The following is a 10,485-nucleotide window of genomic DNA, read 5'->3' as shown; positions in this document are numbered from 1 at the left end:
GACATCACACATCTCTTATGCAAATTCTGGTCCTGACAATGGGAACATTTGTTGGCTAGGTGGGGCCTGACCCAGATTCAACATTAGTTAGCCAAACAATTCCCTACACTATTGGCCCTTTCAAAATCAGCCCGCGGGGCGTGGATCAAAGTTTCACCCTGTTAACACCCAGGTTGTTCCCTTTGACTCCCAAGGGAATACGACCGGGGTAACCACTAACCAATCTTTGGATTACAGCTTCTAGCCAAGCTGTAATCAGAGAGGGCTCTCTCTTTAAGGTTTGTCTCTGTTTTATGAAGATTTTAGGCTAGCTATGATGCTCAAGGTTTGTTTTTGGACTTGGTTGGATGATGATTTCAGTTAAGATATATATGTGCTCATTAGAATGTTCTAGGCCATTGGGCATGGAGTCAGTGGTCCTTTAGTAGTTTGGTGTGTTGTGTTGATACAGTAGTGATGCTGCAGAGCTGGGTAAGTGTCTGAGAAACAACGCTTTGAAATTGTGATTAAGTGTGATGTATCCAGTTAATGAAAGGCAATTAAGAATCTTCCAGTAAACTGATATGCAGAAAAAGTGAAAATATTATTTAGAAGCAGTGAAGAATTTCTAGATAACATTCATATTTATAGAATTAATAAAAAACATGAGAAATTAAGAATTCATGTCCATAGTTAATTCTGAAGAAAACATTTACAGCAATAAAAGATTGAGCACAAGGTGTAACCAAACATATCCTGCACTATCCCTTTTCTCTATTGCTAGATTATTGAAACATGAGCATGATTTAATAACATAAGAAGACAAACAGAGATTGAGAAAGACTTATTATTCCATCAGACAGCACAAGAATTCTGTAGCAGCACGCATGTAATCATCAAGACATCAAATTTTCAGGAAATCACTGAGCTGGTCCAGCCCTTTGTATTAGATAATCTGAAAGTGTATAATACATTTGCATCAGAGTGAAAATCACCAACCCCTCATGCGTTGCTAAGGGGGGTATATATACAACATTTACATGAGAAAAATATCAAGAAAATGAGTTAATGGCTCATTAATGTTATGCCAACTCCTAGAGCCTTGTAGCTGAGAAAGTTAATGCTGTAGTAACTCTTCAGTGCTTTAGCTGTCCAAAATAGTCAGAAACTGTTGACGTGGTGGCTGTTGGAGTCGACTGAGGGTACGCTGTCCAAAATTTGCGCATTTTCTTATCCTTTGGGCTAGTTTTCGTTGTCCATGTGCTGAGTCACCTTTCAGCTGCCTTAAATGCTAACTTTATTTTGCTGTTTGTCTTCTAGTGAGTTGGAGCTGGCAATGACCGAACAACTGGAGCTATCGTGGCAGAATTTGAAGCATTTCCTGCCACCAATCCTCCTTGGGCAACTGATGTCTTCGAATTTTCACTAAAGTTTCATCGGCCTTTGTATATCTGTAAAAATTTGGAGGAATTTCAAACAGGTTCTTTACCTCATTTTCAATAAAAAAACAGGCCTTCAAGTTTATTGTATAGGCTCTGTCCTGTTGGAGGCCCTGTTTCCTCAGAAGTACTGCCAGATGCAGTGATTTGATTTTCAATATAAGTTGTCATTCTGTTGGTATACTGCTCTCTAGAGATCAGTCTTCCTGCACCGCTTAGTAGGCTGGGCAGTCCTTTTGCTTGCAGTGCTGCCATTTTGAGTTGGTATTCATCCACCTCAGCCTGTATTTCATAGCACTTCCCCTCCACAGTTTGTACATAATTCCTGAGAGTGAGTACCTTCTTAGCTGTGAGGACAGCCTCTATTCTGTTGACTATGCCAATGGCTGCTAGTTCCTCCTTTTCCTGTCTGTTCAAAAAGTCTATCATTCTATTGGCCTGGTCAGGCCTGTTTCCCAGCGCTGTCTTGGCCCTCTGAATCTTTGTCTGTGCTTGGCCAATTAAATCCATTTGCTCATGTATAGTTTTAATTGACTTCCATTGTTTAGTGATGGATTGGTCAATTTTGGCCCATAGAATCCTTTTTATTTCAGCCATGGCGCTTTCCAGATTCAGCTCTTTCTCCAAGGCCTTTATCTTTTCTTTTATGGCCTTTATTTCTCTGCCTTGTTCTGCCACAGTCATTTTTGATTTATCATATTTGGCATCTAATTCTGCCAATTTTTCCTTGGCCTCTTTTATTTCATTTGCCTGGAGCTCCATTTCTTTAATGGCCTTAGTCAATTCTTCCATGCTTGTGCTGGAATCTGGAGCTGTTGTTGTTGTTGCTGCTTTTGTTGTGGGAGCCACTGTTGCCTCTATAGTTGTTGCAGTGGTTGAAGTAGTTGGAGGAGCTTGGGATGTAGACTCTCCCTGTTTATCTTGTAATGCCCCTTCAAGCTGTCTCTCCAAATCGAGGACCTTCTGGTTTAGCTGCATTATGAGGTCCAGTTGCTCATCGACCTGCTTTTCTTTTTGTAACTCTGTTGTTTTGAGGGTGCTCTGTGGGCAGCAGCTTTAACCTCTTCTTTAATGCATTGAGGTCATCCTCCTTTTTCTTCATAAGGGCCCTTACACCCTTTGGATCCTTAGGATCATGTCCTAGGTTGATAATAATGTCCTCAAGTGATTTTATTCTGTTGTCTTTGGCTAGGGAGGACATTCTTTCAAAATCCAACTGAATGTTGGTATTTTTTAGTGACTCTTTTAGTTCATGGGCCATGGTTGCCCTATCCACCAAGGTTGCATAGACCATCTCTCCAATTTGCTTGTGGAGTTCAATTTGGTCCATGGGATGGATGTCTTTGGCTAGGACCTCAACCCTTGTCTTCACATAATCTGCCGCTGATTTTGGATGGGGCACTGTAGGTTTGAAATGGCTGAGGATCATTTTCTCCTCTTGAATGTCATATACAGACATTAGCCTTTCTTTTTGGGTTGGTGTTGCATTTAGGAATTGTTTATAAACTTCCACCCTCAGCAAGTCATTTTGTGCCTTTATTTGCTTGAACGAAGCCTTAGTGCTTTTGGGCTTCTTGCTCTGCTGAGAGGAGGAGGACACCACCAAACCAAGTTGTAATCCCTGCTCCTGCTGAAAGGAGCTTGTACCTGTATGTTGGCTGCCCTCCCTATCTTTCCTTGAACTATCAAGGACTTCTTCAGTGATGTCTTCTACCTCTGGGGAGTCAGCCCTTTGCCTTTTGGTCTGGGGTTGTTGGGAGGATCCACTAGCAGGAGTGGACTCTTCTCTGTCTCTTTTTGTACCCCTCTCCTCCTGTGCTGGGGTCTGAAAAATTGGAGCTGTTGGTGGCTCAGTTTGTGGAGGGGGAGTCTGCTCTTGTTGCTGCTCTGGTTGCTGCCCTTGTTGCTGCTCACTTGAAGGGGCAGGCTTCTCTTTCACTGTTTCTTCTTCAGCACCCATTATTCCTTTCCTTTTGTCTGTACCTGGTGCTGCTGTAGAAGGTGCCTGTGTGGCTGGTGCAGTTCTTGAGGCCGAGGTCCCTTCTCCTGCTGAGTGCGGTCGTTTGAAGGGTACCTGCTGCACAAAATCTAGGTCAAGAGTCTTTTCCAATTCCTTGACATTCTTTTGCATTATCTCTTCTTCAGTTAATTTTTCAATTAAAGTATCCTGCTGCCATTCTTGCTGGTTGGCATATTTTTCAATGTGTGGATATTTGCAATGCTTATAACCTAGTAGCCTGTACTTGACTCTTCTAGCAGTAATGAAGCCTTCAGGGTCGTAAGGGACCCACCGGAAACTGTGTGATAGCTTGTATTTGTCTTTGAGGATTAGGTCAGCATCTTCCCATCCTTCTTTTTTATTCATGATGAAGGGGCCCAAGTGGTACTTGAGATGGGCTTTCTTTTTGGAGCTGTGAAAGTGAGTGAGGTCAGAGTGAATTAACTGCCTATAATACTCCAAGGAAAATATCCTCATAGGCACATATTTTGGGAGCCTGTATGGACAGAGCTCACAGCCATAGACTCTGATGACTGTATGATCCTCATATAGGTACCAATCACCTATTTTGTAATTCTTGGAGAGCTGCAGGACCTTCTGTATTTCAATTGATATTCTGGGAGGAGGGGACCTCATCAATAAGCAAGAGACAGGGTATACAAATTGGTCAATAAATTCACAATAGGAATAGGGTGAATTTTGGACTTCGTGAAAGACAGATGTCCAGAAGATAACAGATCTTCTTTCCCCTTTATAATCCAGCTTTTTGATGTAGCATGGAAAAACCTCGGACTGATAGTACATGAAAAGGTGGTAGATATAGGATGAGTACTTGAAGACGCCCTGTCTGTCTACTTTGCACAACTGATCATGAATCTTGTTAGCTATGAACTTGGCAAAGTTATATTTGCGGGCAGGGGGTTGGCCTGGGCTGTAAGCAGCTAACAATACCAGCATTGTTTCATCCACATGCTCACTGGTTCTGTATCCCAACACATAAGCAATCATGTCCAGCAATAGTCTGCCTACCTCAGTAAAATAGACATCCAAGTAGGGAGGTGGCCCTGTGGGCTGGCATTCAGGTCTCATAAATGTCTTGGTGATCTTCTGAATATCCTCACTGGTCATCTTGGCACCAGTGTCTAGCAGATAATTCATGGAAAAAGGGAACAACAGCTCAGTTTGATCAAAGTGGAGCATCTTATTGATGGATTCAGGATTAATGTGAAAGAGGATGCTCCCAGATGGAGACTTAATAGCTCTGTGCTGCACATCATAATTTTCAGCACATAGGCGAATAATCTCAAGAAAAACATTGACAGAGGGGAGACAGTAGTATGGGAGATTTGACTCCCATATCCCATATGTATCCTGGCCATTCAGGTAGTCATCTCTTAATTGCCTGAAGGTCTGCAAAAAGTCCCTGTTACCCACAAAGTCTTGGATGAGGTAGTCCCTGTCAGCAAGAGGCAAGGACTCCAGGTCTTTATTTGGTGCATTTATAGGAGCAACACTGAGGGTTGTGGGTGCAGGAGCAGCCATTATGTAATCTGAATTTGAACAAGGTGAGTGCAATGTTTTGCAAGGTTCCTCAAAGCTTAAGTGACAGGCTTACTGTAGATAATACTTGAAATTTTGTTCAAAGTGGAATAAGCAGGCTTGGCAGACTTGTCTCTGCTGTTTTTTGGTAAATTCACAGGGATTGTGAATTGGTGAGGATGATTGCAGAGGGTGTGTAGGCTTCAATTTGGTGACATGCAGACTTGGGTCTCCACTCGGCAAAAGGGAACAATGCCGAGCAACTCAAGGCTAAATTTGTAATTATCAAGCCGTGAATTATCGTTTGAATATCAAATTCATGGAGTTGGGGCAATGCAGGTTTATTTAATTGCAAATTAAGTAGTGGACAATGTGCAATTTAGGATTTGACCGATGCTTATTGGAGAATTCGCATAGAAATGGCATGCATAGGGGCGAAACAAGGAACTTGCAATGAATACCTGGATAAATAGCTTGGAAAGCCTGCGGGCTGAACAGTGAAGGCTCAAGGTAGCCGAGTTGACGAGTTCTGACGGTTGCAAATTCAAATTTGGAGGTTGGAGGCGACCCGGCGATGAAACGGCGACAACAACTTTGTCCTTTACACTCGAAAATGACATAAAATGGCTAAAATTGTGCTTTTTAACGACGAATTCGGGCCAAAAGGGTCATTGGCGCCTTTCCGCCGATGACGTCAGCATGACGTCATGGCGGGCCCGGGGTACGGAGGGTGACGTGGACGCTGAGCTGGAGGCCAGCGTGGACGGACATGGTGGCGGGCGGAGAACAGTGGCAGGGCTACGTGGAGGGCCACGCGGTGCGGGGGTGGGCGGAGGTCGCACAACATCATGGTGACGTGTAGTTGGCATAGCAGTGTGGTTGGTAAGCGGGGAGGTGGTAAGCGGTCTCCCCGCACCACCTTTGCGCAAAGGCGGTATCGGGGAGGGGGGCCCCGAACAACCCCGCCGATCGCCACGCGTCCTGGGCACGGCCCCCAATACCGCCATTCCCCGGACGTTAAAGGGCGACGGGTCGGGATCTGATATTGACCGCCCACCGTTAGATCTGGGGCGGCGGAAGATGAACGGCTGGTGGGAGTTTCCGACCGTTCGTGCATGTTGGGGGGGACCCGCCCGCATATTAAAATATTCATTTTAATATTTGGGACGCGGGACTTTAGGTATTGGGATTTCGGTGGGTTTTGTATTAGTCTGTTGGGGGAATAAGGGTTATGGTTAGGTTTGAGTGAAGGGAAAGGGGCTCTTTGATGAAATTCTTTAGGAAAAGAGGGGAGATGATGGATTAGGGGGAGGTTATTACTCTAACCAGAGGCTAGAGTAATCCCATGACAGGGTTGACCATAGTCCCTGGTGGACTAATGTCTCCCTTAAACAAATTTATTTAGCTATAGTGCTAACAAGGGGGGATATTATACATGTTTAGGGGTTTATACACCATGGTGTTATAATAGTAGGGGGAAGGGAAACATAAGGGATTTAGTGTAGATACAGTCAGTAGTTAGTACTGGGGGGAATGAGAATGGGAAATGGTGTTTACTAAGCTTTTTTTGGAATCAAACTTAGTCAGGGAGTAGATCAAAATGAAAATAATTTTTACACAAGAAATGTGGCTTCTTTTCAAAGAAAGAAGTCATTTATGACATCAAATTTATATAAATGAAGAGCACAAGGAGGACTGGTCAGGCAGATCCTGCAGTCCTCACGGGAGGTTAGTAAGAAACTTTGAAGGGAAATTAGGGAAGTTAGTGATGACTTTAGCACTTTGCCACTTAGGCCACTGCTCTTTCCTTTTCTGTTGATGTCCACTTTGATTTACTCCAAGTGATGTACTTGGATTTAGCTTTCTGCAACATTCCACTGCCTACCCTGCCTATTTCCTAGCATTTTTTGTTACTTCAAGGAGGGTGCACTTGGACTTGCAAACCCTTAGGTGCCTTTTCTTTTCCTTTGGCTTTTGATTTGATTTTCTATCTAAGGCTATCCTTATTGCTTCCAAGGCCCCAGATTAAACAGTTGGGAACCTTCTTTCTCTACCTAACTACTTTGTCTGCCAAGATTGAACTGTTTGGACAGAATTTTTTCTCTAATCTATAACAAAAATTGAAACATGGCCTGACCCAGCTTAAGCTGTTGGATCACCCATTGGGAGATAGGGCAGCATCAACCAAATGTAAATGTGTGTCTTCCATCAGAATATGAGATCTTTGCATCCCCAAAGTACATCATATTGGCACTTCCCATGCCAATCATGAAAAATGAAACCTATTGGTATAGGTAGCAAACAATGGCTCCACTTGGGGATGGTTTTTCTTCTTGAAAGACCAAGAACAGCAGGTCAGAATGCCTTGGCTCTTGATCTGTTCTTACCAAAATTTGAAAATTCTCTCTTTGTACTTCAAAACTGGAGGCTATTACCTCTGTGTAATTTCTGGCATATAAAGCCCCTTTCTGCTTATTTGTAGTAGCTTCTCAAACTGAACTATTTATGTGCTGAAAGAAATATATACAGCTGATTATGTACAGAAGGGGAAACTCTGTTATATACATGGAGAGTAGTCGAAATAGTGCTTCAACATCCTGCCGTTTACAGGACCTTCACCTAAGTCAGTGCCATCCAAATTTTCCAAAAAATAAGTGTTATTTCCCTGTAGTGCTTGTATGACAAAAGGTCCTCTCCAAAGGGAGTCAAATTTTCCATGCTTACCCTTGTCTTCTCTTCTTGAATCCCACTTAAGCACTTTGTCCCCTATGAAAAAATCTTCAGCCTTAGTTCTTTTGTCAAAGGCTTTCTTCAACTTTTCTTGTAGGATTTGAACTCTGCTATACACTTGATCTCTGGTTTGCTGCAGACATATTATCTGATTGATCCTTCTCTGCATGTCATTTGGCTCAGCTTGACTTTCTTGGAGTAACTTCATGACAGGTACCCCTAGTGATGAAGGAAATTTGGCTTCTAATCCATAAACTAACTCATATGGGCTGACCCCAATGGACCTCTTGGTTGTTAGTCTATCTGCCCATAAGGCATTCACAAGCTTCTTATGCCAATTCTTCTTATTTTCTTCCAACACCTTCTTTATGATGTTCACAAGGCTTTTATTTGATGATTCAGCTAGGCCATTCCCTTGAGGGTAGTATGCAGTGGAATGGCCCAAAGTAATATGAAATTTGTGGCAGAAGTTCACCATCTTCTTGGATCTAAAAGCAGCAGCATTGTCTGTTATTATCTTGTTGGGACAGCCAAATCTAGACAATATGTTATTCTCCAAAAACTGAATGATTGTTGAATCATTTGCCTGTCTACATGGGATGGCTTCAATCCATTTGGTGAAGTAGTCTGTGGCTGTGAGGATCCATCTATGTTGGCCTGAAGATGAGGGATGAATTTCCCCAATGAAATCCAAGCCCCATTGCTGAAACGGTCTCTCTGTTGCAATAGGCCTTAAAGGGAGTGGCAGTAACTTTCTCTTTCCCTCAAATATTTGACACTTGTGGCATGAGGTAGAAAACCTTTTAACATCAGAGAACAAGGTGGGCCAATAGTAACCAGCCCTCAGTATTTTATCCACAGTGGACTTCCAATACAAGTGTCCACCACAATCACCTGCATGAAATTCTTCCATGATTTTGTTAGTCTCACTCTCAATTAAGCAGTTTAACAATATACCCTCATGGTTTTTCCAAAGTAAATTTCCACCCATGACACAAAATTTTGAGGCTTTCATTTTTAGGAACCTACATTTAGTTCTGGACAATCCTGGGGGAGCACACATGTTTTGTAACACATAACATATATCAGAATACCAAGGGGATTTTTCAAAGGCTACGTTGATCTTTGGAGTCGCCAGCTCCTGTTCACTGTCCAATTGGTTAATGTCTAAGGCTTGAAAGTTTGCTTCTGTCATTAGTTTGGCCAAACCCTGCCCTTTAATCAGTTTTGTAGGTTTTATTTCGATATCAAATTCCAAGATGTTGGCAATCCATTTTCCTCTTCTGCCCTCTAAGTTCTCTTGAGTAAGTATGTCTTTCACAATGGGACTTGGTACATAAGCTATAACATGGGAGTATAGGATGTAAATCCTAAAGTCTTTGATGGCTTTGACTAAAGCATAAGCTTGCTTCTCCATGATTTGATATTTCAGAGGTGCATCTCTAAGAGCTCTACTAAAGAAAGCAATGGGTTTCTCATTTCCTTGGTCATCTTTCTGTAATAAGACAACAGCAATGGTATGCTGGGAGGCAAAAGAGAAAATGATGAATTCTCTATCAAATTGAGGATTTGTTAAGACTGGAGCTTGGGTAAGGGCCAATTTTATACCTTCAAAAGCTTGATTTTCTTCTACCGTCCATTTCACTTTTGAATCCTTCTTTAGCATGTTATTCAGTAATCTGATCAATTCTGCTAAGTTTGGGATAAACCTCCTTAAAAAGTTAATCTTTCCCAAGAAGACTTGTAATTCTTTGATGTTTCTAGGGTGGGGCATTTGTAAGATAGCCTGTATCCTATCTGGGTCAATTCTAATGCCATCCTTTGAAATGATGTGACCTAACAGCTTACCTTCTTCTAAACCAAACAGGGATTTCTTGGGATTTAAAGAAATTCCATATTTCCTACAAGTTATGAATATTTGCCTTAGATGTTTCAAATGTTCTTGGTCAGATTTTGAGAAAGGTGTGAGATCATCTAAATAAATGACGAGGAAGTCATGAATCTCTTTAGCAAAAGCAATATCCATTGCTCTTTGAAATGTAGCCCCTGCATTCTTCAATCCAAAAGGCATTTTTACATATTTGAAGGTTCCCCATGGGGTTGTAAATGATGTTTTGTCCTGATCATCAGGGTGAACTAGGATCTGGTTGAAACCTGAGAATCCATCAAGTAAAGAAATTCTTGAGGCTCCCACTACTCTTTGCAAGATGTGATCCATCTTGGGTAAGGGGTAATTATCTTTCAAGGACACTTGATTCAAGTTCCTTAGATCAACACAAAGCCTTATTTCACCAGTTTTCTTTCTGGTAGGAACCAAATTTGAAACCCAATCAGAAAATCTGATTGGTGCTATGATGCCAGCCTTAAACATTTTTTGTACCTCTTGCTCCATTGCTGGGAGAAGCATAGGATTGATTCTCCTCAATTTTTGCTTAAAGGGTTTTTGATTTGGCTTGAGAGGGATAGTGTGTTGAATAACAGAGGTGTCATAGGATTTTAAATCCTCATAACTCCATGCAAAGACATCTTGGAATTCTTTAAAGAGGTCAATGTATTTAGGCTTCTGATCAGGTGGTAAGGATGCAGATAATTTTATTATCTTGGGCTTTTCAACAGTTCCAATGCTGCACTCTTCTATGGTAGTATTGAGGGGCTGCAATTTTGGCTTCCTGAGAATATCATTTGAGTCGAAAATGTCTTCCAAGGGAGTGAGGCCTGTTGGGAGGAAGTTGTCTTTCAGTTGTATAATTTCAGCTTCATTATCAGCTATCTCCTCACTACTGATTTGTTTAAGTTCTT

Source organism: Pinus tabuliformis, chromosome 9, assembly GCF_031772625.1.
Source record: "Pinus tabuliformis cultivar Carrire ecotype Pingquan chromosome 9, CPIR1, whole genome shotgun sequence".
Classification (NCBI taxonomy): Eukaryota; Viridiplantae; Streptophyta; class Pinopsida; order Pinales; family Pinaceae; genus Pinus; species Pinus tabuliformis.
This window is presented reverse-complemented; position numbering follows the sequence as displayed.